The sequence below is a fragment of the Equus asinus genome, chromosome 7 (assembly GCF_041296235.1).
Source record: "Equus asinus isolate D_3611 breed Donkey chromosome 7, EquAss-T2T_v2, whole genome shotgun sequence".
In the NCBI taxonomy this organism is placed as follows: Eukaryota; Metazoa; Chordata; class Mammalia; order Perissodactyla; family Equidae; genus Equus; species Equus asinus.
The window spans coordinates 11576633-11603132 of NC_091796.1; the positions used below are offsets into that span (position 1 = coordinate 11576633).

Below are 26500 nucleotides of genomic sequence, written 5' to 3' on the forward strand. Positions count from 1 at the left end.
GTCAATAAGACAAAAATGGAGTGCTTTAGAAACTCCTAGGAAAAAATTACTTTAAGCACAAGAAGAAAACAAATGAACTTGGACAACTGCAATGTGAAGGATTGGATCAAGTACTTTGTCTCTCTATGTATGGGTCACATTTCTTCATCGTTTAAGCTGTTTTTTTAGTTTCGTTTTGTTTTGTCTATGGCAGCCAAAAGGATCCTAATTGATACAATGTTATGATGCAGTTAATACATCTTCAAATTTTTCTATCTTAATATATCATGAGTTTCTTTCAAAACCATTCATGGATATAATTTTCATTTGAGAACTAGTGTGCTCCAAGGCCGTGGGGCTGAGGACGTAGACTGTAAATTCTACCATCCTGACCACAACTGGTCGGCTTCAGCCTAACCGCCAAATTGAAAGCAGTCAGGTAGCCTATGCTGTGAACCAGATGGGCCTTAACTTTCTGATTAAAGATTGATCTTCAAGATGTGGGCCAGAACCTGAATAAAATTTGGCTTTCCTCTTCTGTCTGCTGTCAGATCTGAGCTTCATTAGCTGGTCCAGTCTTCAGCTAGTCAGTAGATTTACATTCCTTAATTATCTGGTTTAAACAAAGAAATCGGTGGCTCTTCAGAGCGTTGATGAATTATAATATTTTAATTCAAATCTCTATTTAGATTAACTTAATATAATCCTTGTTTGAATGATTCTGAAACTTCAAGCGCTGTTCCTCTGCCTGCTGGCAGATGACATTTGTAGAATTCCCCGAGATTGCATGTGAAAGCTGACGATTGTTTACCAGAATGTTTCTGTGTAGTTATGAAACAGCATCTGTGTCTCAGGAATTGTCCACTTTCCCCTACTTTTATTCTATGATGTGAAGATTCCCAATAAGTCTTATTGTAATGGCTTTGACTCTCCAGTGGATAGTGGTGTACTTAATTCTGAGATCTTCCATTCTTATGCAGTCATGTTCCATTCACTATTCAAAATTTCTTTTGCTTCCCATACCTGGAAAAGACTTCATGTGCTTTTCTCCTGATATGAGGAAAATGCAGTGGAAGCAATCTCTAAGCTTGTTTGGTGACTAGTCTCATCAGTCCAGCCAAGCCTACCCTCTGGATTGTGGCACAGACAGAAAGGTTTGCTGGGTTCCAGCCTATCTTCTGTTATCACCTCTCCTCCTCTAGGAAGGACAAACATTTCTTAAGTAACTTAAGGTACTTTGTGCCTACATTAAAATCAAATCTAGTTGAACACTTTCCATAGGTGTTTTATAACAGATCTTCCATTTAATGAAATCACAGTTGCTGTTAATGGTATTCTATGTACAATATATAGTTCCAAACTGTATATTCTTGAGAAAATCTCATCCTGTCTCAGTGTAGTTTCTACCATCCTGACTGTCCTGTTAGTGGTACTATATCAACTAATCAGTACAGCAAATGCTGACCCATGCTTGCTCCCTTATGGCATAAAATAAGCCCTTGGACATTATGTTGAACAAGCACTCTCAGGTTGAAAAAGTGTAATTGAAATCCAAAGTGGAGCTGGATATTGTATCAAGGCAGGAAACAATATCCCATAAAATGTTAGATTCCTACATAAACACTAGAACATGGATGAATCTAGAGAACATTGTGTAAGAGAAGTCAGTCATTCACAGAAGGATAAAATCTACATGATGCCATTTAGATGAGGTATGTAAATTAGTCAAACTCATAGAAGCAAAGAGTAGAATGGTGGTTGACAGAGCCTGGGGGGTTGGAGAAATGGGAGTTGTTGAAAAATAGGTATAAAGTTTTTATTACGCAAGATTAATAAATTCTAGAGATCGGCTGCACGATGTAGTGCCTATAGTTGACAATATGGTATGCGCACTTCAAAATTTGTTGAGGGTAGATCTCATGTCAAGTGTTCTTACTGTGATTTAAAAAAAGCTTACGGGACAAAGCTTATTTTTGTTGATTTTGTTGCATGGTACAGAGGCATCTAACATTTATTTAGCCAATGGTAACTAATAAAATTTGGTTTTATGAATTCAAAAATGAAGTAAGCATGATTCAGACATCACATAATCTACTTGGTTCTCACCAGCATTAGTTATAATCCCTGTCCTACCATCCTTCCCTTGTTATGATAAAAAAGCAATGAACATGCATATAGTCCCAATGTTGTGGAACTCAGGTATATTTCTGAAAGTTGAGGCTGTCTCCTCACAATAATTGCATGTGTAAACCTTAAAAATATTAAGTTTTATAGACATCAATCATAGTTTTCAACACCCTTGACATTATTTTAACCTCTCTCTGATTTGGTTCAAAAATGATTTTTAACTAAAAACAGGTTGAGTAAACAGCATAGAGCTTGATATTATGTAGTTCATATTAAACAACAACTATTTATAACAAAACCTAATTATTAATTTAACAAAATAAGCATATTTAGGTAATAAATCAAAGAAAAGGAATATAATTTAGACATTACCCTCTCTTTCATTATTTTACTTGATTCCTAAGGAGAAAGACTGAATTAAGAAGCAGCCAGAAGGCGTAGACACATGGCAGAAAGTGCTTCTCTTTTGTGCCTGCTTTAAACTGATTATTTGTTTCATCAGCTAATCTCCAAGCAGAGGGCATGTCCTTTCCACTTGCAGAATTCTCTTACATAAGTTGAATTCCCTTCTTATCACCCCAAAGCCAAAAGTACTTTATTTTCTTTTTGTTCGTTGTTAGGAAAAAGAAAAAGAAAAGATAATCAGCTCCTACTACTTGCTGGAGCTGTCTGCATTTTAATCCCAGACTGTGAATGAACCTCAGAGTGCCCTTATGATATTTTGCACAAAAGGCTCAGTGTTCGGGGCTCTACTCAGAGAACCCAAAATAGCATCCAGCAAGCAGTGACATACTGAGTGTCGTGGTACTAAGAGTGCAAGCTTCTGTAACTCAGAGCAGTGTGGCCCCTGTGAGCTTTCACGAGAAGACTGTGAAGGGAAATAAGAACAATCTCTCCTCCTGTTCCTCATGTGTTTAACATGAATTTTGAATTTCAGTTTCTGCAGAACTCCTAAAATTTGAAGATACACAGGTAAGAATGTGATAATCAGGCATATATCGAATTATATATAAATTATCGCAATGAATGTAAGGTCAAAAAGTTCTTGAACAGCTCTTTTCTAGTTCGCACTTCATAAGGAAGACATTCCCCAAATTTTTAAACTACGGCATGTATATTGAACTTTCTCTAAAACAGATATTTGTGAGAACAATTCACCATCTGTACAATTCAGATTGAGGAAAAGAAAAGTTGCCGATATCTAGGACATTTAAAACGTTCAGTTTTAACGGCAGGAATGTATCACTACTGCGTCTTTTTCTTTCCCCAGGATTTGTTTTTCGATTCATCACGTGTTTAGCTCTGTGCTATCAGATGCTCTGAACAATAAAGGTGTCAATCTTAAAGAGGTGAGAAAAATATTTATTTTTAATATAATAAGTTATTTGTTTCTTAGTAAATATATTCAGTATGGAGCTTTCTGCATAGCTGAATAAAACTAAATGTTTCTCTGAAGGACAAATCTATTATCAAAGTTGGCATATGATTATTACATTTGCTTCCTCTTTGTCAAGTTTTTCTGGCTATCAAAGTTTCCATTGAGATTTGAAAATTCTTAAAGTGAAAAAGCTTAATTAAGAATAAGGATGTTATAATAATAACACTAATTGAGCTAGTAAACTATTGAGCATATTATGAACACATATGCATTCAAATGTGCACATATTAATTTGCAATATATTATATCTATTACATTTAATAAAAAGGCTAATTTGGCAAACATGCAAGACACAAAAGTGTCAATTAAGAAAATGCAAAATGTGAAAGATACTTAATTTTGTTTCAATTCTGAAATGTTACATATCATTTTAATTGGGTTACTAATTTTAACAAAATTTTTCAATGTATGTTTGTCAAAGGGATTCAGTAAATCTGTAACTAACATTAAAAAATATGTAAAGAGATTAGCAACAAAAATATCTAAATAGAATGGCATATGCTTTCTTTAGATTATATAAATTTATACTTTAACTTTATGAATTCATTTTTTGAATTATTATATCTATAGAGAAGATATTTTGTGAAATATTTGCAAATTTAGTAATATATATATTTTGGATGTATTTGCAATAAAAAGTAATGTAATAAAGTAATATACATTTCTATAATATTCTTTATTCCAAATTCTAAATACTTTAGGTGTCTAAGTATCACAAGTATGCAATTATACATACTTATAATTTTTAATTTGAAAATATTTAAATTGCAATAGAATGTGAATATTTCTGTTTACCAAATTTTGAAACCAATAAAAGTGCTTCAAAAGAGGACTAAACATTACAATATTAAAAGACTAGAATTATTCAATTTTTTTAAATAACCAGTTTATGAAATGTAGAAGTCATCTGCTCTCTTATCCTTTTTATGTGTTTTCTACTTTACCACGGCTTTTTAACAATGACTGAAATCTATCAGATCGTTATGTAAATTATACTTGAATTTTACAGTCTCAATTTAGTAAGTTCTTTACTTGTGCACTTATACTTTTTGACTAAACACACACACACAATTTGTAGAAGTCTTAAGACGTATATTATCCTCTTGTATTTTTGTTTTGTTTTCCCCTTTGGAATCTTTCCAAGTTACTTATCCCCAGGAAATGTGCCTTTTTTTAAATTAAATCAATGCAGTTATCATAAGCTGAGGATGCTGTGATGTGATGGGCACAAATGCCTCCCATGCATTCGTAAGAAACCTGACCCCTCGTTCAGGAATTCACCATAATATACATAAAATTTGATAAATGATAATTTATAACTAGATATAAATTTATACTGAATTTTTTGCAACTTACACTCTTAACATGTACCTTTTAAATATTATGTCATATTTAAAGTGTTACAGAGTGGTATTTAACATGTTATTGAGTAGTAATGCAATAGGAACAAATGTGTTACATGGTCTAAAAGACATATTGATCTTTTCATCTATCTTTCTTTAGAGGGATATATTGCCACTGACCTAATGTTTGAGAACCATGCTGATGAATCTGACAAAATGGGACTTTTGTATTTTGTTGTCATGACAATTTCCTTTTATATCCAGGATTTTCCAGTGACCGTATCTTTGCTTTGGCATAACAGATTGAGGGTGAAACAAACAAATATGGAACTTAGTAGCCTCATATGAATTGTTTCTTACTAGCAATGCTACTGGCAGCTCACAGATTTGAGAAATGAGTTACTTCTGCCAAAGTGACCAGAAAGATGTTTGACACTTTTTTTTTTTAAGAAAAAAATACGACTAGAGAGTTTGGTACCAACTCTCATCGCCACCCAATCGAGAGAATCCAGCTAAAATGCTCTAAAACCTGCCTTTTCACAACTCACAACAGATCGATTTCTTTTTGAAATGATGCATGCCCTCTTGAAGATCCTGATATGACCCAGTAATAGAATTCTTGTCTCACTTTAAAAACCAAAAACTGCTCTAGAATTAGTAAAGCAGAAATATTTTTGACAGAAATTTGTCACATTAATTACCCAATAAAAGACATTCAAAATCATCAAAGAATGTCTTAAAATTAAAGCAAAGTATATAATTTTCAGAGACTCTGCTTTGGCATGTGAAGTCAAATTTGAAATGTTATTATAGGACAGTTATCAACATAAGGGATCAGTACATCCACATTTGATCTGTTCCTTCATTCTTAGAACTTACATGATAAATGAACTTGATAAATTTGCAGGATAGTATATTAAAGTAGGAATAATTTTGGCCCATCAATTATGGCTTAAAATAACCTAGGTAATTTTCTCTAAGCACAAAATTTAGAAATGTCATTCCTGTGGAAATGAACAAATTACACATAAATGATAGGAAAGGAAACTGTCACCGTTTTTCTGCCTTTAAGCTGGATTATAGCTAAATTATTCCTGAGAGTTTGTGGTCTATTTTATCCTTAAAAGTCTCTAGTCAAGAATCTATGACTTCCTTTGATAAAGAGATGAGACCACCAAATTCAGAGACAAATATAAAGTAGAACTAAAACACTGAAAAGGGTAAAGAGAGAAGGATATAGATGCATTTTTTGTTTGAGTTTTTAACGGTATTGTTCTTTGCCATTAAGCAAACACTTCTTGAAATTGCTCTTGAATTCGTAAAGTAAAATATAACCCTTTCCTAAAGTGTTACATGAAACAAATAAGGGACCATAACATCAAATTTCAGTTGGCTATAAATCCTCTCCTTCTAAATAATACTTTTGTCTTTGGGGCCATGTAAGACATTGTTTTCTTTTTGGTTATTTATTTTCTGTCTTTTATTCAATGTCTATAGAATACACCAATTCTATAGGCATATCAAGATTTGACTCCAAATTTATTGGTTAATAACAAATAAGCATATACGTTTGCATACACACATACATATATATGTGTCTTTGGACATTATTTCAAATTTATATATATATGTATATATGTACTCATTTGATAATTTTAAGACTACAGAAATTATTTGTTAAAGTCTTATGCCCTTTTATTTTATAGACTGTGGATTTAATAAAGTCACTTTTATGAAATTTGAACTATTTTAAAGATATGAAGCAATGTTGCCATTTTGTGTGTATGTATGTGTGTGCATATATATATATACACATATGAATTTTTAAACCAATGTTTAAAACACACAACTCTTAACTCACAAATACAATTTTGATGGGATGTTGTGATGCTGTCTTATAATGATATCACTGAGCTTTTGTTTTGTAGGGAGAAAAGGAACAAGCAATACATGTTTAAGGCTGTATGTATGTGAGTTAAATATTACACCTCTTAGCAAGATATCAATTAACTTCTTTCTACATATTATGAAACGAAGTAATGCTAAGGTTGCCACTTTTAGAAAAAAATAAGGTGAGGAGTTATTTCATATAAGAACGTCATCCTTTTCCATAGAATATATCAGCTCTCCCCACCCACTGACAAATTGCAGTGGCTCATAGTCCACATAACTCAAAGTTTTAGGAGAAAAGAGACATTCATTCACTCAACAGCTCATTCAGTCATTCATCTAGATTATAACAAATGCTTCTACATTTAAGCACTAAAAGAAAGCATGCTTATCCTCTGGCATCAATTACAAGGGGATCAAAAACTTAAAGAAGACATCCTATCTTACTTTTTTAATCCATTTAGTATCTCAAACTAACTATATTCATAATGGTTTTCCTTCCTTAAATTTCTACATGTTTTTAACCCATCCCATCTCTTTGAGGTATACTTTTACTGTTTTCTGGATTTTAAAAACATGTCTGTTTTAATTTTTCCTATACACATTTTACTTGGAATTAAAGTGATGTATGCAAATTTCGTTATTTTGGAAATTATAGAGTAGGGATGTATTTACTCTATAACCATGCCATTCATGTTAAAGGGATTTAAAAAATCTCCTGTATGAGATGTTTACAACGTTACATTTACTAAGGTAGGTTATTACTTGGTCATTCTTTATTCATAAATAATAGCAAAGTCACAAAATAGTATCCCCAAAATGTAAAATAATTGCATTAAACACTCTGCTAAACTAGTCCAACTGATTTCAAATTTTATCTTCAGAATGTTTTCTCATGTCTACATACTCTGCATAAACTCAACAAAATAAACTTTAAAAATCTGAGCATAGTCATTTAGTTGTTTTAACTTAGTATTCTGAAAAAGAATAAAATGAGTGATCTAGATTTTTTTGCTGTGTGTGTTTTGTGTGAGAGAAACTAAAGAAACATTGAGTTTTATATTATAAATTTGAAACTAAAATAATACATATTTCAAAGGAGTGTTTGTTCAAAAATATTTTGTCACAAAATAGTAACGTATTCTCATTTACTTTTTAAAATATGTCCTTTGAAATGTCCATTCCATATTAGGATCCAAAATTTATAATAATTTTACTCCAAAATTTTTGTGAGTAAATATTGTAATAGTAAACTCTTTATGAATTCACTTTTTTTCAGTTTTGAAATTGATTTGAGTAAGTATTATTTTAACACATGGAATACTCTGACAGATTATAAATTTGAATTTCCTCAGGTTATTTTTAACTTTCAAGTCATAGGGAAGCCTGAGGAAATAATGATAATTATATTATTATTATTTACTTATATATTATTTTTTTCATAATAATAAACAGAATTTATTGAGTGGTTACATTGGTGCTTTGCTTTTTTCTTTGCAATAACATCTCTGCTTATTATTGCTCATTTAATTGTCCTACAGATGGGCTCAAACTGTATTTCGTATTTTCAAAAATCCTTCATTTACTCTAAACCCCAAGTGCGGAGATCTCACGCCTCTGCTTTCCCTCTGTTAGCAACTACTTTGAATGACTCATCTACTCTTGGAACTCAAGTCTCAACTTCTAGTCGGTCTTCAATCTACTCTTTTCCGATTCCTGAGAATCACTCCTAAACCTTCTTTTCAGCAATTCGCCAAGATGTACCAGTTTTTTGGTATTTTTTAATTGACAAATGGTATAGGAAACTAAATCTGGGCACTTAAGGAACACATTAGTGCTGGTCATAGGTAAATGACTGCTGAGATTGTTGTGGTCTGTTTTAGTGACAAGTGAGGAAAAATATCTATTTTTATGGTCGTTTGTTAACACTGATTTTTCTAACTAAACACAGCTCACTGTGGAACTCTACTTTCCTGATTGCATGAGACTTGTCAACTACTCAGAGTTGCAATTTTCTGCTTCTGTCTGTCTGTTTATCATCTTGCTCAAAGCTTTGTAAATCTTTGCCTTGGTTTTGCAGGTGGGAGGGCTTCTGTCAACGTTTCTTATGACATAAGTCTAGTGGTGATGAATTGCCTCAGCTTCTGTTTGTCTGGGGACAAACATTATTGCTTATTTATATCTGAAGGATAACTTTGCTGGGTAGAGTATTCTTGGCTGATAGTTTGTGTCTTTCAATATTTTGAATCATTCCACTATTTTGAATCATTCCACTATCTCCCAGACTGTAGAGTTTCTGCCAAGAAATCCAGTGATAGCCTGTTGGGGGTTCCTTTGTAGGTTATTTTCTTCTCTCTGGCTGACCCCAGTGTTCTTTCTTTGCCATTGACTTTTGACAGTCTTAGTAAAATGTACCTTGGAGAAGGTCTTTTTGCATTGTGATAATTAGGAGTTCTATTGGCTTCAGGTACTTGTATATTCGGTTTCTTCCTCAGGTTTAGGAATTTCTCATCTGCACCTTTCTATCTCCCTTTTTCTGGGATACTCATTATCCGTATATTGCTTTTCTTAATTGAGTTGGATATTTCTTATAGAATTTCTTCATTTTTTAAAAATCTTAGTTCTCTCTCCTTTTCCACCTGAATTGTTTCTAGATTTCTATCTTTGAGCTCCTTAATTCTCTCTTCCACATGGTCTGCTCTGTTAACAATGCTTTCTACTTTATTTTTCATCACATTAATTGTGTTCTTCATCTCCAGAATTTCTGTTTGGTTTTTTTCTAGAGTTTCAATCTCTTTGGTGAGGTATTCCTTCTTCATTAATTTTATTCTTGAGATCATTGAACTGTCTTTCTGAGTTTTCTTGTAACTTATTGAGTTTCTTCATGACAGCTATTTGAATTCTCTGTCAGATTGTAATCTTCTGTGACTTCAAGTTTGGTTTCTGCAGACTTGTCGTTTTCTTCCTGTTCTGCCGTGTTACTGTAGTTCTTCATGGTATCTGATGAGTTGATCCTCTGCCAGTGCATTTGTGGTTGTAAACACCTTTGTTCTTTTAGTAAGGGTTTCGTTACTTTGGTTCTGAGCTGCTTCTGGTTTTATTTGAGAGCCTTCTCTTTCTACCCTCCACTACGTATGCTACAGGCCTTGACAGTGCCCTCCTTGTGCTTCTGTGCCTCTGACATGGCTAGTGCCTTGCTCTTTATGATGTCACTTCACTCTCAGGTTTGACTATGAGGGTCACCAGGCTGCCAGCACTTCTGCTTCTTCTGAGGTCACCTGGGTCTTGTTCCCCGACTGGCTCTCCATGGGTTTTCCACAGGCTCGCATGCTGCTGCCCCCATGCAACACCTGTGCTGCTGCTCCTAGGTTATCTGTGCATGCTGGCAGCACTGATGCCAGGTGTGCTGGTTTGGTGGGTGTCATTGTTGCTGCTGGGGTCCTGGCATCTTGTATGCAGCCTCCACTGCTGGTAGAGCTGGTGTCAAGGGTGCCGCCACTGGGGGCTGGGTCACAGACTCTGCTGTTGTTCCTGAAACCTCAGGTCATAGGTTCTACCTGCCACTGCTAAGGGTAGGGCAGGTGTTATGCCAGAAATTTTGTTGCTGCTCATGCAGCCTCTGGTCACTGGCATGTACTGGTGTGATTTCAAACCTCAAGTTAAAGTGCCCCACTCCAGCTGGGAAAATCCATATTTCAGATGCTGTCCTCCTTGCTGGAAAGAGCAGTGCCACTCCCAGGGTAAGGGAGGAGGCTGGGTCATTGGCTCTGCTCTGTGTCTTGAATCCTCAGGACATTTGTACCACTTGCCACTGCTGACAGGAGTGGCTGGGGCTAAGCTGCAAGTGCCATGTCTGCCCTTGCAGCCTCTGTTCTCAGGTGTGAATGCCAGTGTGAAGATCTGTGTTTTGGATCACCACCAGTGGAGGAGGGGAGGGGGCTGCTTGTCTAGTTCCACTGCTTTCCAGACGTCCAGTCCACCCACCCTCAGATGTATAGATACAGGAGCTTTCAGATATTGTGGTGAGCTGTGCAGAGAGTACTTCTTGGTCAATGGATGTCCAACTGGTTCTAACTTAGAGGGGAGAGACAAAAAGAACAACTCACTTTGCCATGATGCTGACCAGGTCTTATAAGTATTTGTGGCACATTTCTACTGCTGTCTTCTATCAAATCCTGATATTTCACATAATAGAAACTGTACCCATTAGCCTTGAGTGTGTAAACCTGAAATCATTTGTAGACAGTCTGTTGGAGGTATTTCCAATTTTCAGTTTCCCTGACTTGGAAGAAGCTCCTGCATGATTTAACAGCATTCATGTTAACAGTTACTCCTTTGATTTTTGATTTTTGTAGCAATGAGGACTTACTTGTGATTCTGTTATGCACTCTAGGAACAGCTTAATTAGAATTTTCCAAAGAAATCTGGGATTATAAATATTTAAATAGATGGCATGTTTTTATGGCATTATAATAACTTTATTGAACATTTGATATGTTCCAGGTAAAGTTCCAGTTATTTTTATGTGACTTATCACCACACACCTGGAATTTAGACATGTTATCTCATTTTGCAGTTGGAGAAATCAATCTGAGAGCGTTGATGTACTTTGACTAGTGTCATACAGCATATTATAGTGGTAAAAATCTTTAAATTTTATACAGATTCTATTTATGTTCAGCATTAATTTAATATTATCAAATGAGGATTTAAATAAGTAATATAATTAAGAAAAAGAATCAGATGGAAATTATATAGTTCACTTGATACAATTCTTTACTTCATGACATACCTTTGTCCACTATTATATATTATCAGTTTGTATTATTTATTATAGCCATCTATTCTAGGTATAGTTTGGCAGCCAGGAAGTTACTATTGCATGATCAGGGTTCTAAAGTAAAAGTCAATCTGAGAACCAGTACAAGTTGTTCTCTTGAAGAGAGAGAAAACAGATAAGGCAGGAGACTTGGAATATCCGCAATGGCCATACCATGCTCTTCCACACTACAGAGTCTCCAAATAGGTGTTTATGTGACACAGGGCATGCACAAGAGCAACGTAACTGTGGGAAAATATGAGAAATTCTATTTATATTTATGTTTTAACTCATTCTTTTGCATTTCAATTTGGAGTATGTTTTATGAAATATCTATATAGTGGTAAAAGTTGCAGAAGTAAATGATTAATGTATAAATACACACACAAATATTAGTGTTCACTCTAAGTTTTTTTTCTAATAGGAGTGTAAAATATGAAAATTTAGAAAACACTGCGTTAGAAACACACCCCAGCCAATATCTACACATATATTTTTTTTCCAAAATAGTATCCGTATTCCAGTAAATGATTCTTGCAAAGACATTGGTTAAGGGGGACCAGCTTTGGAGAGAGCAAACTTCTTGGATTTAGCTCCAATCTTCCTAATTATTACATGGCTGAGGAAAGCTAGTTAACTTCTATGTGCTCATTGTCCGCAGTAATAATAGAGCATGTACCATAGAATTGTTGTAAGGCAAATCAATTGAAGAATGGCATACTCTTTGTATAGTCACAATCATGAAGGAAGCATTCGATATATGTTAGACAAGATGATAAAGACGATGATGATGATGATAGTGTCCTTCAACTGTTTGCCTTAGAATCACCTTTAAAGTTTGTTAAAAATACCTAACTGGTGAATCAGAAGCTGTGGAGTGGGGAACGTACATTTTATCTAGCTTTTCAGTTGATTCTAATGTAGAATAAGGCATGTAGATTATTCCTCAGAAATTGAGGGATTGAACTAATCTAATTATTGTTTACTTTATATTTTTTAAAGATCAAGGGATTCTCCACATGCATGGGAAAAATTTTAAGTAGAGAAAATGCAGTCAGCTCCAGCATAAAATAATAATAGTTTTGTCGTGTTTGCTCATATTTTAAAATAATTATTATTACTATTATTATCAAATAAAGTTCTTTTTCATGATGGCTGGAATGCTTTTACTATTTCACCCAGTTCATCTGAATCAGATACTGTGTAGTTCTGTGACACTGTTTTATGAGATTTTAAGTTTTCAATTGATTCTACACATATGTGAACACACATTTGAAGAAAAATAAATTATAGTTGTAGGATTAGAATTGGAAAGAATGTTTTGGGCCAGTGTTTGTTTATATCTAGGACACTTATTGTCTTGTGAAGTAGAATGCATTTATCTGCATTTGGTTTGTTAATACCCAAAGTGAGTAAAAAGGAGAAATTGTGATTAAAAACACACACAAACACACAAGCAAACCAGTAAGTGTATCACTTTAAAAATGTTTCCATTCACCAAGATTTGGGTCTTTAAAAAATAATGTTTATATTGTGCCTTTTTCAATAACAAAATTATATTTTCCACACCATTTGGCGGTGGTGCTTACTAAGTATTGCTTTTGATGGTAGAATAAATTTATAGATATTATAGCTATAAAAGAGATGTACTGAAGACAATTGATAATTGAAAAAAGGAACATTTGGATGATATATTTGACTAGGTACTATGTAGCTACTAATACTACATCAGCAAAAATCATCAAATAAAATACAACCGTGCCTTTATTCAAATAAAATACAACTGTGCCTTTATTTACTATAGTAAGCAGAGGCTGAAAAAGATTTTTAACAAGTAAAATAAAAAGTAATATCTTCATAATGGAAATTGAAGACAAATAAATATTGTAATAAATTCTTGAGACAGTGGAATATATTGTTGGTAATAAGAAAAACATTTTTTTCCTTTATCTTGGTCTCTATGGTGATATGTAAGTTCAATTAGCCAAATTTATTTATGCGATAAAAATAACTAACTAATAATGTTTTAGAAGAAAAAATCCCTCACTTTGTATAATTCTATGATAGTGGAATTTCCCACTCTTTCCGCATATGATAACTGATGGTTTTGTCAAACTGCCATGATTTATTTTGTGGCTCATGAAATCTTCAAAAGTGTACCTTATTTATCAATCTTTATTTAAAGTGTTTACTTTTCTAAATTGTTTTTTAGTTATTGTTAGCACTGAAAATGATTATTCGTTGGCTGTATACTATCTGAAAGCTGAGAATTCATTAGGATCAGACTGATAATAAAGGAAACCTCAGATATATATTATAGTTTCTAATCAGTGGTTCAGTGGTATATCCGCATGAATTACACTTTAGTCTTCAACCTGTATGAATTTCATACACACACAAATACACACATGCACACACACACAACACAAGCCTGGAAATAAATACGATGTTCTATTTGTTTAGACACAATCTTTGTCTGTATTATAATGCCACTTTAATTACTTCTATTCATAAAAAATGAATTGGTTCCAACTAATCGTAAGATAAAATCTACTTGGAACCAATTAACAAATAAGTCCCCTCTCATTTAGCTTAATACAATACAACATAATGTCATGATCCAAATTGTAACAGTTCCTCAATTCAATTCATATAGATATGCTATCCCAATGCCAAACAAGAACAGCGTAGGGGAGAATTAGTAGAATAACTTCGCATCTGATATTAGCTGGAAATCATCATATGCTATATATTATATATTTTATACTGTGTATTCTATATAACATGTTTATTCTATCTACAATATATCATAAAATATGTTATATACATAGATTATACTTTACATATTGTTTTCATTATGTATTGTATATACAAAGTTGTGTGTATATATTAGGAATTCAAGAATGCCTCCATATTATTGGATCTATTCACCCTATTCTGCATGTTATCAGATCAAATAAAAGAAAAAAAACCACATGGTAACATCAATTCGTAATCTCAATTAAAAAGAGATGCATAATCATAACAAGAGTTCTTTGAAAACTAGGAACAGAAAGTAACTTATTTAGCCTAATAAAATATATATGACAAAACCCACAATATATATCTTCCTTAATGTTTAAGCACTGAAACCCTTCCCATGTGACTACAAGGAGAAAAGTGAGAATTTTGGAATTTTGTGTGTGTATATATGCATAAATTAATGTACTTTAAAAATTTTATTTATTTATTTAATGTTTTTTGTGTGTGTGTGAGGAATATTGGCCCTGAGCTAACATCTGTTGCCAATCTCCCTCTATTTTATGTGGGATGCTGCCACAGTGTGGCTTGACAAGCAGTGCTAGCTCTGTGCCCAGAATCTGGACCTGCAAACCCTGGGCTGCTGAAGCAGAGTGTGCAAACTGAACCACTAGGCCATTGGGCCAGCCCTTACATGTAATGTAGTTTTAAATTATTTGTTATTTGGCATCGTTGAAATAGGACAACCCTTAGCTGCTTTCTACCCATAATAATTCTACTTTGTTCCTAAACCAGATAGGTTGAATTGAGTCTATCAGTTAGGTAATTAGTAGGAGGTTAGAATTTAGGGGCTGGGTTAGTGGGCAGGGGACATGTGGTTAGAAAGGAAGAAATTGAGGTACTGTTACTCATACAGAATTAAGGAACAATTAGAACTAATGGTAGAGTAGTATATTAGCTACAAAAAAAATACACTAGATATAAGAAAAATGAAAAAATATATCATCAATCTTAAAAGTGTAATTGTTAAAAAAATGTAATCTAATAAAGCAAAAGAATCTCTAAAGTATCAAGGAATGATTATCACATAAATGATCAAAACCTTAATAAAATATATTAAAGGAAAATCACATAGAAAGATGCTTTTTAAAAACCTGTTGAATAAATGGAGAGATGCTCAAAAATCAAAAAACATTCAACATGATAAAAGTTGACAAACTTCCCCTTGATGTCCATAATATCAAGAAAATTCCAACCAAATATTCAGATTTTTTCATATGGTCTTAGAAGCTGAAGTTAAAATGTATACAAAATATTAAAGAACCATAATAGCCAAAGAATTTTGGAGAAAAAAGTTGGTAGATCTAGATAAATATAATAGTAGTAATACATATAAATGTGTAAATATGGTAATTAAAACAGTGTGTCTGTATACACAGAAAAGAGAGCCCTTGACTTATTGTATAACAAATGTCGCATTACAAATTTATTATGAAACTATGGATTATCCAAAATAATGTTCTGAGAATTGCTATTCATATGGTCGAATGTAAAATTGATTCCTTAAATCAAACAAAAATAAAATTTTTCATGTGAATTGATAGAGAAAGCACTAAGTTTGAGACACAAAACTAGAAATTTTTTCAGAAAAAGAGAGTAGAATATGTATATGATACTTGATTAGGAAAGGATTCCTTTAAAAGGCACACACATGAGGACTGATAAAGAAAATACTTGATAATTTAGACTTCTTAAAATTTTAAATTTCTGCATGAGAAAAGGCATCATAAAGAAGTAAAAAAGCAATCCCTAGACTAGAGGAAATTTTCAGTGTATGTGCCTAACGAGTAACTTTTTTCAGCATCTATAGATAATGCCTAAAAATCATCAGTAAGAATCAGTAAGAAAAAGACAAACAATTAAAAATTGGAAAAATAAATGAGGTTAATCACAAATGAAATAAAGAACTTAATGGTAATTATTATTAAAAGATGTTTAGTCTCACTATTTAGGAGGGCTGGCCCAATGACGTAGTGGTTAAGTTCATGTGCTCCGCTTTGGTGGCCAGGGGTTCACAGGTTCTGATTTCAGGCATGGATCTACACACTGCTCATCAAGCCATGCTGTGACAGCATCCCACATACAAAATGGAGGAAGATTGGCACAGATGTTAGCTCAGCAACAATCTTCCTCAATCAAAAAGCGGAAGATTGGCAATGGGTGTTAGCTCAGGGCCAATCTTCCTCTCACACACACACACACACAAAGATGGTTAGTCTCACTAATTAAGGATATAGAAACTAAATTTTAAATGATAATAAACTACCTAATTCTCACATTGACATAATTGCATGATATTTATAATAGTACATCGATAATGATATTGGCAAATTAAAACTCTTAGACATTGCTGGAAACAATGAAAAGAGCTACATATAATTTGGGAATCCATTTGAAAATACCTGGTAAATATGAGTCAAAAATTACCTATAATCCTTAAGTTTAACTTCCTTATGTCTTTGCTAGAGAAAATCACAAAGACAGATGCAAGGAAACAGGTGTGAAGTTGTTTATTAAACACTGATGATAAATGAATAAAGAGAAAACACTGCACAGGTCCCTCAGTAATTAATGGATATATAATTGAGATTTCTTCATTTATCAGTATAATCCATATCAGTTAAACTGAATGGACTATGTCTACATAATATCAATATAGATAAGTCTAAATCGCTGATTAATCATTCAAGTTGAGCTAGGCTCTCCGTAACATACCACTTGTGCAGATTTTTAAATGCTGAATATAGTTTATATATAAACATCTGTAGAGTAAATATTTTAAAAAACAATCTATGGAAATGCATCTCTTCATAAACCAAGATAATAGTTCTTTTTGGAGGAAAGGGGGGAGGATACGTGTGGTTTGGAGATTTAGGTATATCTATAATATTTTACTATTTAAAATATCAACAGTGAAATACAATAATAAAAGGTTAATATTTGAAAAGCTTTATAATACTCATTGTGCTAACTTTAAAATACTCATCAAAGTAGAATAATAAGTAATCACTGAATTTTGGATTGAATTCCAATTGTTTTCAATATGTTTGTATGTGTATATATAAATTGCTTGTATATGAGTAATTTTTATATATAATATAAAAATATATTATATTATATTTGTTGTTTCAATAATAAGCAATATATACATTGTTTTCAACAATAAAACATTATAAATATTGTTTTCAATGTGTATGTGTTTGTGTGTGTGTATATATAATTTCTGTTGACTCCAAATTGTTCATATTGATTGATTGACTTGGGACTTATTATACAATATACAATTGAGAATAGTTCTTCATATATTTGTGCACTTAAAATTCTTTTTGAGAGTGTTAGACCTGCCACTGCCGCTTTATGAAAGCATGAGTGTAGACTCATCTTTAATTGTATATCTTTTTTTGTATCTACTACTCTTAACTACCTTTCGTCTTTATCATACATAAAATAAAACATTTCTGTATCTACAGTAGAAATTTCACATCTACTTTTCTCATTTCAAACTATTAAGTGCTATTATTAATTAGCATCACAAACTAAAAACAGCTAACAAAAATTTATTTTCTATTTGCCACCTCATGGGAATACTACCAGGACTAATGTGTATTTGTCTGTCTGTCCATCTCTCTCTCTCTCTTCAAGTACAATTCCAAAATGAAAAAAAAAAATAATACCTCGATTAATTACCTGAAGAAGAAAATAAATATGCTCTGTGGTTCGGGGGGGGGGTCTAAAATCAATTATTTTCCAGGAAATTTATCATCTTTATAACTAGCTAATGTTAATTTTAAAAGTTGTTCATTATAACTCTGAAGATATGAAGATTTCTTTCAAAGTTTTATTTTTGTGTGTGTGAGGAAGGTTGGCCCTGAGCTAACATCTATGCCAATCTTCCTCTATTTTATGTGAGATGACGTCACAGCAGGGCATCACAAGTTGTGCCAGGTCTGCACCCAAGATCCGACCCTGCGAACCCTGGGCTGCCCAAGCAGAGCACGCAAACTTAAACACTACACCACCACCGGGCTCTCAAATTTTTATTTTTTAATGGAATACCGGAAACTGATTTTAATATTTCACGTATTGTGGGCATGTATGTAAAATATCCTGGTACTAAATGCTCAAGGAATGCACCCAAATCTGAATGAACTAGACAAATGGCTGAATAGCAGGGAAGAATAAAACTCAGGATGAAATATTTTAAGCATTTCCTTTACAAATAGTGGAGAAATGACAGGAGAATTAATTCAGTACCTTATATTTTGGAGAAAATATCCTAGAAAATCAAAACTGGGTTGAACTAGAGAACTAGAGGCTTGGCATATAAACAAGAAAGAATCAGCTGAATTATTTAGGCTATGGAGATTTGTAGACTATTTAACTACCCTTAATATCTTAACTTGGAAATGGCTTAACTTAGGCTGCTGTCTGAAATAATGTTTTTGAAATTAATATGCAAATGTACTTGTCCCTAGGCACATCATATTTCTCCCCACTTCTGACCCTATTCAACTTCTTGTATCCATTCAGATTAGCCATTTTTATCTCTTCCATTACTTAGACAAGTCTTTATTCCAGCTATCACCTCTAGTTGGCCTTTGTGACTCTCTTTCTCTCATTAGTTTATGTAAGATCACTTTGATCTTCTTTCTTCTCTTTTTAAGTGGAGGTTATTAAGTAGTATTTCATTCAAGTACAAGGAAGATTAAAAGAGAATGCACGGAGTTTCTGTTATGGTGCCAGAAATATAGTTGGTGATTTTATTAGGAAGCTAGGCTATGTAACCCAGTAACTCCCCAATTCTCAGTAATCTCATACTGGAAACATTTAATGGGAGTCAGTGGGAATGTAGTATTCAGTTGCACAGTCACTCAGGGACCTGAGCTCAACTGAGCCTCTACCATCTCATAAATATAGCATCTAGATGCCAAAGAAGGGAGAGATAAAGACAAAAGCATTATTCATAGGTCTTTCATGCTTAGGTTTGGAAGTGATTGACATCACTTTTACTACTTATGTTTCATTAGCAAAACTAGTCACATGACCCTGCCTACTTGTAAGAGGGATATTGGTAAACAATAGTATGTCTAAAACAGTGACGAAAAGGTTTTAGTGGCTTTTTTACACTCTTATTTCGTATTTCGGTCACAGTCACTTCAGCTGACTAATTATCCAGAGGTTAGGGATAGTTTATGAAATCCTACGGGATTAAAGCTATACTTTTTTAGAGCAAAGGGTAGAAGGGAGGATATCACGGTGGCAGTTACAGTTCCCTCTGAATCTAGAATCACCAAGTACCAACTTACAATCTTCACCTGTAATTGTTTCACATGTCTTAACCTCAGTATTTCCAAACCTACCTTTGACACTCCCTACACAGGCAATCTCTCTTGAAATCCAGTTGACCATCAAGTTTTGTCAATTCTGTTTCCATATTATCCATTGATTCTCTTAGTCATAGTATCCCTTTCTAGGGACTATGATTAGTCTGAGTGCCGGGATGAATGAGCACTTTCAATTGGGCAATAAATAGTCGTGGATCCAGAGTGGTAAATGGGAGAAACAGAACAACTATTTCAATATCTTAGAATTGAAAATGCTTTTAACTACTGACTAGAAGATTCAAATTATTTAGTTAAAAATTAACATCATATTGAAACTAATGATTAAAATGAAAATAAATATGAATTAAATGGAAAGGTAGACATTGAGATGGGGAAAAAGACAATAAGTAATACAGATTCCCTAAGATATTTCAGCTGAAACAGTCAACAGCCTAATATTTTTCCGTTAGTAATATCTTGGCTTCTGTGTTCAAGTAAGAGACAAAGCTTTAAGTAGATTCAGACAAATATAGAGTTCCTTTTTTGAAATGAGTATTGAGGTAATGTCTATAACATTAAAACAATTAAACTTCAAGGTATAGTCTATCACCCACCACCAACCATCCATGTTACTGCTCTATAAGGAATTATAAAAGTGTTTTATGGACTAAAGGAAGATTCTTAATAGATATTTCAAGGCCTTCGGTTTTTTCCTTTTATGAATAATCCCTCAGATTAAAAGAGAGAAAGGAAAAGAATCTTGAACTGCTTCCCTGTAATAACTCACAGCCCTAAGAGCTACAGTTCACTATTCGTTTCACACTGAAGTTTTATAGAATTTTCTTGCTTTGCAGATTTAGATCACAATGTAAGTTAGACATGCTTCTTTAATCGATGAAGAGAAATATTTTATTTTATTTTTTAAGTAGCATTTAGAATTAATTTTAAAGAAAATTTTAAGAATTTTTTTTTTTTTAATGTTTTGGAACTTCCTGACCAGCACAAAGCATGTCTTTTGATATATTATTTTGGCCAAGCCTGCTCAATGGTTTTCTAAAGATGGAGACATTATATTAACTGCCATCTGCTTTTCTCTGTGAGAAGCTGGCTTAGTTGAGCTTAGTTTTGGCTTTCACAAGCTTTCGAGAATACGTTATATTTTTAGAAGTTTTCACTGACGGAATAATTATCTTTACGTAACGAAGAAGTCATAGAAAAGACAATTTCTAATTCAATTCAGTTACAAACTGTAGAAGTGCATAGATTACAATATTTTTCATCCCTTAAGTCATGATTAGTCTTCTTTGAAAATGTAATGGTTCTGAGTCACACTGGGATCATTTTCAGCCTATATATGTCCATGCAATATCACATATTACTTCAAGCATGCCAAGGTTTATTTGTCATAGTCACCTAGCCATGCTTGAAAAAAAATAATGACATTCAAATCATTTGCAAATACATGTAGAACACACACATTAGGGACAGTGTAGCCTACACCACTTCTCCAGCAGTCTTTTATAAAGTTTTTTTATAAGTATGTGTATTCTTGGCAGAAATAACAATAGCTGAATATTTCAAAGCTTAGAAATAAATAAATCATTAGATTTTACCACTCAATTATAGATAGCTATTTTTATATAATTAGTTTAAAAACACATAGCACTTAGTACGTGTCAGACAATATTCTGGATGCATCAACTCATTTGATCAAGATAACAACTCTATGAGCTAGCAACTATCATTATCCTCATTTTTCACGTGAGACAACTAGGGCATCCGGAGGTTAAGCCATTTGTCCAAAGTCATACAGCTAGTGGGTGGCAGCGCCCTTGTAGTTCTTCGGTCACCTTGTTCCACGGGTGGTACTCTTCACTCCAAGCTGCCTTTAGAACATTTCGTCTCAACGTATTTGGAAGAATAGCATCAGGGTCAGTAAGCACTGGTTTCTTGATCTTCACTACGGTGCTAAATAACCTTTATGTATGTGAAATAGTTTTATAATTTATTATAAAATTATAGATATTAACTAAATAAATATTGAAATAGAAATACATATGAGGGAAATTTTAATCCATTTATAATTCCTCAATTCAGAGATGATTTCTCTCCGCATTTGAGGGCATAGTCTTTCAGACCTTCTTCTCCACTTTTGTCTACATTTTTTTGTCTTGAATTAATGGGACCATTTTCTATGTATTTAATTTCTTTCTTTCTTTCTTTCTCCTAACGAAGTCTTACAGCCATATTTCCATGTCATTAAGTGACTTTACAGCACCACATTTAATAGCCAAATAACATTATGTTAATATGAATTTTGAATTTTGTTTTTATTTGTTTCTTTGTTACTGTGAGGTTAATTTTACATATCTTCTCCAAATGAATAGATTTAGGGTATACAGGGAATTTCCAGTGCGTTTAAATTATACAATGAAAATAAAATGTAGGCAAATATATGTGGATTTCCTCTCAAAATAATGTAAGTGATATTAGAATGCTTTTTTTAGATATTATAAATAAAGCATTGCTTTATTTGTCCGTTACATATTTTCACAAGAACATTAAGAGAAAAAGATTTCCAAAAGGAAAATATTTTATAGGTTTGACTGTAGTCACCCGGGAAAATAAGTGTAAGAAACAGCCTATGGATATGCAACGGCTAAATTAAAATCAGATTACAAAAATGTTAAAGACATAATCAAGTGTTATACAGATTCATTGCATTAGAAACATAAACTGAGCAATATGGTCCAAAAGCAGTTTTAGGAAAATCTTTAGTACAGAGGCATACAAAGATTTAGCCCTGAAATAATCAGGAGAAATTGTGTTTTGGTGGCTTGTGGCGGGGGAAAAAAAGTGGGATACTGGATTTTAAAAAATAAGATTTTGCCAGTGTGTATTTCATCAACTGGATTCTGTCTCTTATCATTCTAAGATATTTTGCAAAAAGCTCAGTGCTCCAAATATGGTGCTCATTAATGCCCAGCCCTCCTCATTGCTCGGGAACAGAGTTCACAGTGGGAGCCCAGGAATGGAGTGGCGCTTGTAGCTCTGTATCTCGGGACATGACACAGACTGTGGATGTGGACGCTGTGACGTCAAAGAGGGCTCAAGGGGCGTTCTTATACAGGCAGTCTGACTCTCTGCTGCTTTATCTGTAGCACACGGCTTTTCTTTGTGACAGTAAATATGTGTAATGAGAGTTCATAAATGGGATAAAGAAAGATCTTTTACATTCTAGGTCTACGGAGAAAGAGTTGGCACATGGTTTATTACCATTTTTGATCCAGAAATATCGCTTTCTTCTCACTTAATGTATGCAAGCTACATCCACTCACGTTTCTTTCTCCATTTCTTATTAGTGGTTCTGAGAAAACCATTTAAAAGCCTTTATGTAAGTGTCATCCTGTGAGGCTGCCAAGTTTCCCTTGATTTTAAAAAGATCACAAATAAGATTATTTCTATATTTATCCCATCCACATTTCCCCAGCTTCAACTTTTATCTTCCCACACACAGACACCAAATCCATCATTCTGACTTATTCTTCCCTCTCTTTTTTGACCTCAAGAATCTTTAGAACAAGGGAGAAAAAAAGGTGTTGTAAAAGGAGATAATAGAAAACATTTTATTATGTCTAGTTTCAAGACTAGTCCAAACATTAAAATGCAATTTATATATCTTTGTTCAATTTAAATAAGGTGAACTCAGTGACAGATGCCATGCTTGATGTTGGATATCTATGCGTTTTCTTCCCTCCATTCAGTAAAGCACGGTGTATATTGTACACTCTATGCCCTTAGGATGATGTGTCCAGTCCTACCTCCACTGGTAAATAACTATTTGGTACTGAGCAGGTCATTCATCGTTTCCTAATATAAATTTCTTCATTTGTTAATGTAATACATTCTATAAAATACACTTTTCAATACCAAAATCTTATGATTCTACGTGGACATAATATATTGATGCTTATTATAATAGTGTTATTCAAATATTAATAAAACTATTTTATTTAATATTGCATTAATATTAGTCATTTTATGTTTATACATTATGTATCTTGAAGTGTACTTCACTCTATGTTATTTAATAAATGTTTATAAATATACCTTGCTACTATCAATGAAATTAAATCTAAACACACTAACATGAGACACGTATTAGCATGTTTTCTTTTCCAAATTGAAATATTATGCAGATTTTTCTCCATGTATTCACCTGATTGGAAATATAACCGGGATGGCTGATGTAGGGTTGAAATGCCACTGCTTGCTTCTCTAGGGCCCTTTCAGACACACTAATTGATAGCATTTTTCCTTATTAGCCTGGACTCAGCCTGGACTACTTCTCAGGCTGGCATTGCTGACAGCTGCCAACACTCTTCAGTCAGAAGTAGACCATTATTTGAAAAGTTTTTCCCTTCCTCTGAAATGTATGACCATTATAGAAATTTTGGAATATAGAAGAAGATAAACAAAGCCACAATATTTCATCATTCAGACATACCTACTGCTGCCATTTCATTCTTGCATTTTTATATTAAGAGGTTCCAATGAAAGGGTATTCGTATCTGTTTTATTATAATTTAGAATTATAAAATGATTATATTTTAATTTTTAATTTTAGATTTAATTGTGAGTTATTTCAATCATACACTTAACAGGAAAATAGTATCACATGTGGTAGAAAAATCACCCAGATTTAATGAGTATTATTATTTGACATATTTACTTTAGATTGTTTTAGAAGGAGGAAAATGTGGCAGATATTTCTAAACTTCAACCTTTAAACCAATTACTTTTCCTACTGTCATGGTAATTACCATAAGAAATTTTCTCTGTCATTTTTCAGTTCCCAGGCTTCTTATTTTACAAAATCTATTTATGACAATAGTCTCATAGGGCATAGTCTTGTAATTTTGAAACACTTATATAATTGGTCATATAGTACCCTAATTTGAACTTTTTTCATATATTTTTTCCAATCAATCCAATTTACATTTGCCTTCCAGGGAGCAAATTAGAAAGTTTCTCTAGACATAAAGGAATAAAAAAGTACCTGGTAGTTTATAGATTAAACTAACTTTTAAATATACTAAATTTGGCCAAGTTGTTCTCCAAAATGGCTGTCCAAATTTTCAATTTCCTCAGCATTGTATAGGAGTTCTGTTTTCTCTACATTCTTATCAATAGCTGATCTTAAAATATGTAATGATTTTTGTCTGTCGTATTGATTTTAAAAATACAAAATAAATTGTTGTTATTTTTGTTGTTATTGTTATAATATGTACATTTTAAAAACAAGTGACGAATAAAATAATAAATATGGAAATACTCATGACCAAATTTCAAGAATTATTAATTATCAAACTTTTGCACCAATGGTTTTACCTGTGCTTCTATTGTTTCTGAAATGTTTTAAAGAAAATTCTAAACATATCGTTATTTTCAACAACAAAATCCTTCAATATTCATGACCAAAAATAGGTTATATAACCAGAAAGAAAATTCCATAACTAACAAAATTAACAATATTTCCTCTTTATCGTCTAATACCCAATCCATATTAAATTTTCACAGATCTATAAAAATGTAAATATAAAAATACGTTTGTACAAATCAGGATCCAGACAATGTTCTCATTTTACACTTGTTCTTCTATTTCTTAAATATCTTTTAATCTAAAACAGTATCTCCCCTAACATCCCTCACTTTGTTTTTCAAACCAGTGACATGTTGAAGAAACTAGATCCGTTTTCTGATAGACGAGTGCTATTTAAAATTCAGTGTGTATACAGATCTCATGCATAGTGTGGTAAAATGCACACTCAGTGTCAGTGTTTCTGGAGCAGCTCAAGATTTAACATTTTTAACAAGATGCGGCTATTCTACAGATCACAGTGTGTGTAGAAAATCTGTAGAAAGACTGACAATTTGGATTTGTTTGCTTATTTTGGTTTCATTTACTTTGTGGTTATATCACAGGTTAATTTCCTATAACCTGGAAATTAGCTTTCAACTCTTTTGACAGAAATACTTCATAGATTGTGTTCTTTACGTCATATTGTAACTCATCAGAGGGAATCTCTTATCTGTTGTGCCACAAATAGTTCTTTAATTTGTTCTTCTGAGTTTTGACAAATCAAGTTTTTTAGCAGCATTAATGAGGTATAATTGACAGAATAAACTGCACATATTCAAACTGGATTTCTGGACATATTTTTACTTCAGGGAGACCATCATAACAATCAAAATAATGAACATAGCCCTCACCTCCAAAGTTCCCTCGTGTCCCTTGGTAATCTTTCCTTCCTGTTCCCCTCCATTTCCATTCTCTCTCAAGTACTAATCTGCTTTCTGTCACTGTGATAGATTTTAATTTTCTGGAATTATATATCAATGGAAACGTACACTCTGAATTCTTTTTCATCAAGCTTCTTTTTAATTATGTCAGCATAATTATTTTGAGATGTTATTTTGTGCATCGATAGTTCGTTTCTTTTTACTGTTGAGTAACATTACATTGTATGGACATATCACATTTTGTCAACACATTAACTTATTGATGAGCATTTGGATTGTATCCGGTTTTGGCTTTTACAAATAAAGCTGCTGTAAATATTCATGTAAATGTCTTTGTATGGACACATGATTTTGTTTCTCTGGGGTAAATATCTAGGAATGGAATGGCTGGATCATATGGTAGGTATATGTTTACATTTTTAGATCTGTCTTCTACAATGATTGTGCCATGTTACATTTCCGTTATCAGTGCATGAAA

The 26500-nt window shown here is 33.0% G+C and overlaps 1 protein-coding gene across 5 annotated transcripts in view; it reads left to right on the forward strand.

The window, feature by feature from the left end:
• Positions 1 to 2860: 2860 nt before the first annotated feature.
• The window catches only part of CDH19 (cadherin 19), a 104295-nt gene continuing 80655 nt past the window's right edge, over positions 2861 to 26500 (forward strand). For 3 of the 5 annotated variants that reach the window (XM_014827974.3, XM_070512887.1, XM_070512888.1), the window contains exons 1-2: positions 2886 to 3078; positions 3377 to 3455. The gene's annotated coding sequence lies outside the window, so the exon portion shown is untranslated. Of the gene's footprint in view, positions 3079 to 3376; positions 3456 to 26500 lie in introns of all 5 variants that reach the window. The other 2 variants (XR_011504368.1, XM_044774848.2) reach the window with 2 other exon arrangements.